The following is a 6,050-nucleotide window of genomic DNA, read 5'->3' as shown; positions in this document are numbered from 1 at the left end:
AATTTGATTTAAAAAAAAGTACAAAAAAAAGAAAAAGGTGACAAAAAATGACAAGAAAATTACACAAATGTGATAAAAATGTGACAAAAAAAAAAAAAAAATGTGACAAAAAATATGATAAAAAATGGACGAAAAAATGACCAAAAAAATGACAAAAAAGTTACATGAGTTGAATACCCAACATAAAAAATGATGGAAAAATAATCTGACGACGTGAGGAAAAAGATCCTCTCGGTTCAGGCGGGAGTTAAGAGTTTAACAAACACATAAATATTTACATTATTTACTGGGAAAATGTCCTCTTTTCTTCAATAAAACAAATGAACTCATAAAAGTGTTTGCATTGACTGGAGTTTGCTCTGAGTCGGAGGTTTGGATTTTTCTTGACTCTGTAGTTTGTTCAGAGACGCTGTGAGAGCGGACCAGCTCCAGCAGAGGGCGCTGTGGGGTCAGAGAGCGCAGAGAGGAGGCGCCGCAATGCAGAGAGAAGAGGAGAGAGAGGGGGAGGAGAGAAAGAAAGAGGGGGAGAGAGAAGTTCAGGTCTTTCCTCGGGGGAGGCGGAATCGATGGAGCGTTTAGTTTGTGTCAATACCACAGTCTGATAAACAACAAGCAGCGGTATTTACAGGAGGGAGGGAGAGAAGGAGGAGGGAGAGAAGGAGGGGGAGGGAGGGAGAGGAGGAGGGAGAGAGGGAGGGAGGAGGGAGAGAGAGAAGGAGGGAGGGAGAGAGGGAAGAGGGAGGGAGGGAGAGAAGGAAGAGGGAGAGAAGGAAGAGGGAGGGAGGGAGAGAAGGAAGAGGGAGAGAAGGAAGAGGGAGAGAAGGAAGAGGGAGGGAGGGAGAGAAGGAGGAGGGAGAGAGGGAGGGAGAGAAGGAGGAGGAGGGAGGGAGGGAGGAGGGAGAGAAGGAGGGAGGCAAAGAGGAGGGAGGGAGAGGAGAGAAGGAGGAGGGAGGGAGGGAGAGAAGGAGGAGGGAGAGAGGGAGGGAAGGAGGAGGGAGGGAGAGAGAGGAGGAGGGAGAGAGGAGGGAGGGAGGGAAGGAGGAGGGAGAGAAGGAAGAGGAGGGAGGAGGAGGGAGGGAGAAAAGGAGGAGGAGGGAGAGAAGGAGGAGGGAGAGAAGGAGGAGGGAGGGAGGAGGGAGAGAAGGAGGGAGGCAAAGAGGAGGGAGGGAGAGGAGAGAAGGAGGAGGGAGGGAAGGAGGAGGGAGGGAAGGAGGAGGGAGGGAGAGAAGGAGAGAGGGAGGGAGAGAAGGAGGGAGAGAAGGAGGGAGAGAAGGAGAGAGGGAGGAGGAGGGAGGGAGAAAAGGAGGAGGAGGGAGAGAAGAAAGAGGAGGGAGGAGGAGGGAGGGAGAAAAGGAGGAGGGAAAAGGAAGAAGGGAGGAGTAGTGGGAGAGAAAGGGGAAGAGAGAGGGAGAAAGAGTGAGGAGAGGGAGAGAAAGAGATAAAGAGAGAGCAGGAGGAGGGAGGACAGGAAGGCAGAAGAAATGGAGAGGAGATGAGAGAGAAGGAGAGAGAGGGAAAAGGGGGTAGACAGAAAGGCAGAGGAGAGACAAAAAGAGAGAGGAGAAAGAGCGGGAAGTGAGGGGGTGGAGGGAGAGACAGCAGAGGTCGTGTGGGGGGCACTTCTCAAGTGAAGGAAATGTTGAGGATTTTCAGCTGAAACATCGCCTGAAGTGGAAATCCTTCAGAATGTAAAATGTGATGCGTTCCCTCAAGCGTCAAATGGTGGAAATGTGCATAAATAACGAGTACAGTCCAGTGGGTGTGGGTGTTCTGCGTCCGACTAACTGGGGGGTCTCAGTTTGCCGGCTTGAAGGAATAAGGAGTCCTCGTCATACATGAGCCTAAATGATACATGTGGACAGAAAACCGGCTCTTTTAGATCAGCCAGAACACTGAGGTGAGCCGTTATTCCCTCCTCAAAGCCCCTCCTCCCTCCTCAAAGCCCCTCCTCCCTCCTCAAAGCCACTCCTCCTCCTCCCTCCTCAAAGCCCCTCCTCCTCCCTCCTCAAAGCCCCACCTCCTCAAAGCCCCTCCTCCCTCCTCTAAGCCCCTCCTCCTCGTCCCCTGTGGTCACGCCTCAGTGAAAGTAAACAGCACAAACAGGAAGTAGAAAGTAAAAAAAGCGTTTATTGGGAGCTGGGGGGGAATGGGGGGGGGAGGATCATGGAGTTTGGGGCGTCTCCAACAGCGACGGGGAAATGACAGTTATACCAGCGCTTTATTATTAACACGACCTCTCCTTTAACTCATGCAACGTTTGGACAAAGACGGACATTTAACACCGACAGAAAAGTGCTTCAGAGTGAACCCAGCCCCCCCCCAAAGAAAACTCCCCACTGAGGACCACGGCACGGCTCCAGGCCCAGGCTGTCCCTCCTCCCTCTCTTTCAGGCTAAACTGGATCTTTCTTTATGTTGAAATGTCAGGGACTGTGTGAGGTCCTCGTGAGACGCCTCTGCCTGAAATACATTCATCCCATAATAAACAGTAGAATCAAACACATAAGACACAGCTTTGCTAATCTGCAGAATGAGCCATGTGCTGAAGGTTTTGGCCAATGGGAGAGGAACGTGCTTCTCTATGGTCCTCATTTAGCTGTAATACCGCCCCCTGGTGGCCGGGGCGACTCCAAAAGACACTTGATAAACAAGATTCTAATGGGACTTCAGACCTCCTTAGAACCTCACAAGAGGTTTATTTTTTCTACCACTCCAACCACTCTGGTTGTTGTTTATCAGCCTGAAATAGTGGAAGCTTTTTCAGTGGGCCGCCTTTGTACCCTTTTAAGGAGCAGGCTGTGCAGGAGGAGACAGGGCGGCCATAAAGGATCACACGGAAAAAAGTGATTTGGAGCAACACTATTAAAAATAGGACTAAATGCATTTGTTGGCTTCGATCTCGATGCTCTCCTCGTTCAGTGGAGATGCACTGGCCTGTGAGGAGAGACGTCGAATCCTTTTATACTGAGTCCAGATTCACCTCACAGATCTGAGTGGGCGCTCGAGCAGCACCAGGAGGACGGTGCCTGTGGGTGAGTTAAAGTTCTTTTGTCTTTGTTATTGGTTTTGGTTTTGCACACGGCACTTTCAAATGTCCCGCTCACCTCGGATACAGGAGTGAAGGGCGTGTTTTCTAACAGTGGACCTTCTTAAGATGTTCATGAGGCCCATTGTTTCCAGTTCATGAGACAGTCATGTGACCTCAGTTCATCTGTGCTGAGAGAAGACGCTGGACTTAACCATAGATACAGTCTGTTACCATAGTTACCACAATAGGACTCTCAGCTGCACCAGTGGTCGTTTGAACTGATCCTCTTTTGCAGCAGCGACAGAGTCAGAGCCAGAGTCACAGTCCGAGCCCAGAGGCAGAGGCAGAGCCAGAGCCCAGAGCCCAGAGCCCGAGCCAGAGCCCGAGCCCGAGCCAGAGCCAGAGCCAGAGCCCGAGCCAGAGCCAGAGCCCAGAGCCCAGAGCCCGAGCCCGAGCCCGAGCCCGAGCCCGAGCCCGAGCCAGAGCCAGAGCCCAGAGCCCAGAGCCCGAGCCCGAGCCAGAGCCCGAGCCCGAGCCCGAGCCAGAGCCAGAGCCCAGAGCCCAGAGCCCAGAGGTAGAGCCAGAGGCTGCTCGTCCTCACGTCGTGCAGTGACTTCCAGAACTATTATCGGGTCCCAGTCTTCTCCATCCCGTGGTTGTTTGAGCAGCGTCCTGCTCCGCTCTGACCTCTGCTCTGTTTAACATACAGATGAACCGCTCTGTGATGGAAACGTCTGAGCGATAATCATCTCCGCCTCCGCCATCTGCGCCTCGCGGCATTATTGTGGCCTCGCTCTGGGACGGAGCGATAAGACGATCACGCTCTGGGGTTTAAGCAGACTCTTCCTCCTGCAGACTCACACGTCTCTTTGGGAAATCACCACGTGCTCGATTACACTGTGGGACGTTTATAGCGGGGTTTGCAGCTTTTGCTTGATTGAAAGGCATTTTTTTTCCGTTTAGCTGCAGCTGAATCTTCCAAAATGATACAGATGTCAGCACTGTGCTCCTAATGTAAGGGATAATGTCTAGAACGCTGGTCTTTATCGGGAAAATAAGTCCTGACAGGGCGAACTTTGTGAAATCCCATTCAAGTCAACGGAGCGTTCACTTGCATTGTGAAGAGCCGTATAATAATTAGCTATAAAGTTGTTGTAATTCTTTGTCCTGTCAGTAAATATAATAACCTGAGTGAGCCTCTGTGAGCACCAAGCAGCTTCTGGAGCAGGTGTGAGACGTCACATTGGTTCTACAGACCAAAACAGCTATTAAAGGGGGGGTATTATGCAAAATGGACTTTTTCAAGCTTTCCATCATGTTATTCTGTCATTCCCTCATTAAAAACGTGCCTGAAGTGTTGCTTTGGCACATTCACGTATTTTTGAGTAATCTGTAAAAACTCTGATGGCGGCCATTTTAGGGATAGGTTTGCCTGAGTCCTCCTAGGAACGCCCCCACCTCCTGGAGACGCCTCACCAGCCGAGTAACCAACCACTGCTCCTCAGCAGAACCCCCTCCCCACTGATGCCACAGATAGGGTGTGGAGGGGGCGTGTCCGAAAGGCTCAGAGGTTCTTAAAGAGACAGAGGCCTATTTCAAGACATTCACTACAGCCATTTTGAGAGAGACATTTTATACAAGGCAGTTATTCTAATTTACTGCATTTACAGACCAACAGAAGGTTTGTCATCTTTATAGTGTGATATAGACTGGTGCTATGGGACTGAAAAAAGCATAATACTCCCCCCCCCTTAAAGGAATCAGGCTTTGAAGATCTGGATTATAACTAGTCCTTGAAACAATGCATTTATAAAGTGCCAGGTTAATGACGACATTGGACTTTAGACAGTTCCAGACGAGGACAAAGCCTGGCTGAGTGGGGTGGCAAGACCTATCCCTGGTTCCAACGTAAATGAAACAACTGAAAAATATTAATTCAAAAGACAGGCCCTTTATCTTTGAGAGGCTCCTTCAAAATGTTGCCACTATTTTACTTTTGATGTAGCGTTAGCCGTTAGCTTCAAAACAACCTACAGTGATGAGTTACTTGGTCAAGACGGAGGTTAAAACTCATGGGGGAAAAAACGAGAGGAAGAGCAGCGGCTCCGGAGGATCCACTCAGTCACATGACGCTCGTGTGGCTCTGGTCCATTGGCCGATAAAACCGGCCCCGATTAAAATGGCATTAACCCCTTACGTCCCACCTGAACCGAGCACTTTTTCTCCAGTTTGGCTTTACCCCAGTCCAAAAGCTTCAGGAAACAAGGTGAGAAAATAGTGACTGAACTGAGACGAAAACAATGATGGAAATGTGACAAAAAAGTGAGAAAACATTGACAAAAAAGAAAAAGTGGCAAAAATGTGACCAAAAAATGACCAAAAAATGACCAAAAAATGACAAAAAAATGATTAAAAAATGACAAAAAAATGACAAAAAATATGATAAAGATTTGACAAAAAAATGACAAAAATGTGACAAAAAATGACAAAAATGTGACAAAAAAAGACAAAAAATGTGACAAAAATGTGATAAAAATGTGACAAAAAAATGACAAAAATGTGACAAAAATTTGACAATTAATGGATGAAAAAAATGACAGAAAATGACAAAAAATTTATTAAAAAAATGACAAAAATGTGACAAAAAAATGACGAAAAATATGATAAAAATTTGACAAAAAATTACAAAAAATATGACCCAAAAATGACAAAAATGTGAAAAAAATTATTAAAAAAATAATTTTTCAAAAATGAGTTGAATACCCAACAAAAAAATGATGACGTGAGGAAAAAGATCCTCTCGGTTCAGGCGGGAGTTAAGAGGTTTAATATCTGAAACTTGACTTAAATTCTTATATTTAACGTAGAAAATCCAAAGTCGGTGAAAATCTGCTGCCGACTTTGTACTTTTCACTTCGGGGCTTTTAGAAAAACATTGAGTTAACAGCAGCAGGTTCTCGACATAAACTCCCTCAGGTCAAGTGCAGATCCCTACGGTACTTTGTTACTCCCTGTTATGGTCT

The sequence above is a fragment of the Gobius niger genome, assembly GCF_951799975.1.
Source record: "Gobius niger genome assembly, chromosome: 3".
Taxonomy (NCBI): Eukaryota; Metazoa; Chordata; class Actinopteri; order Gobiiformes; family Gobiidae; genus Gobius; species Gobius niger.
Note: the sequence above shows the minus strand (reverse complement) of the source record.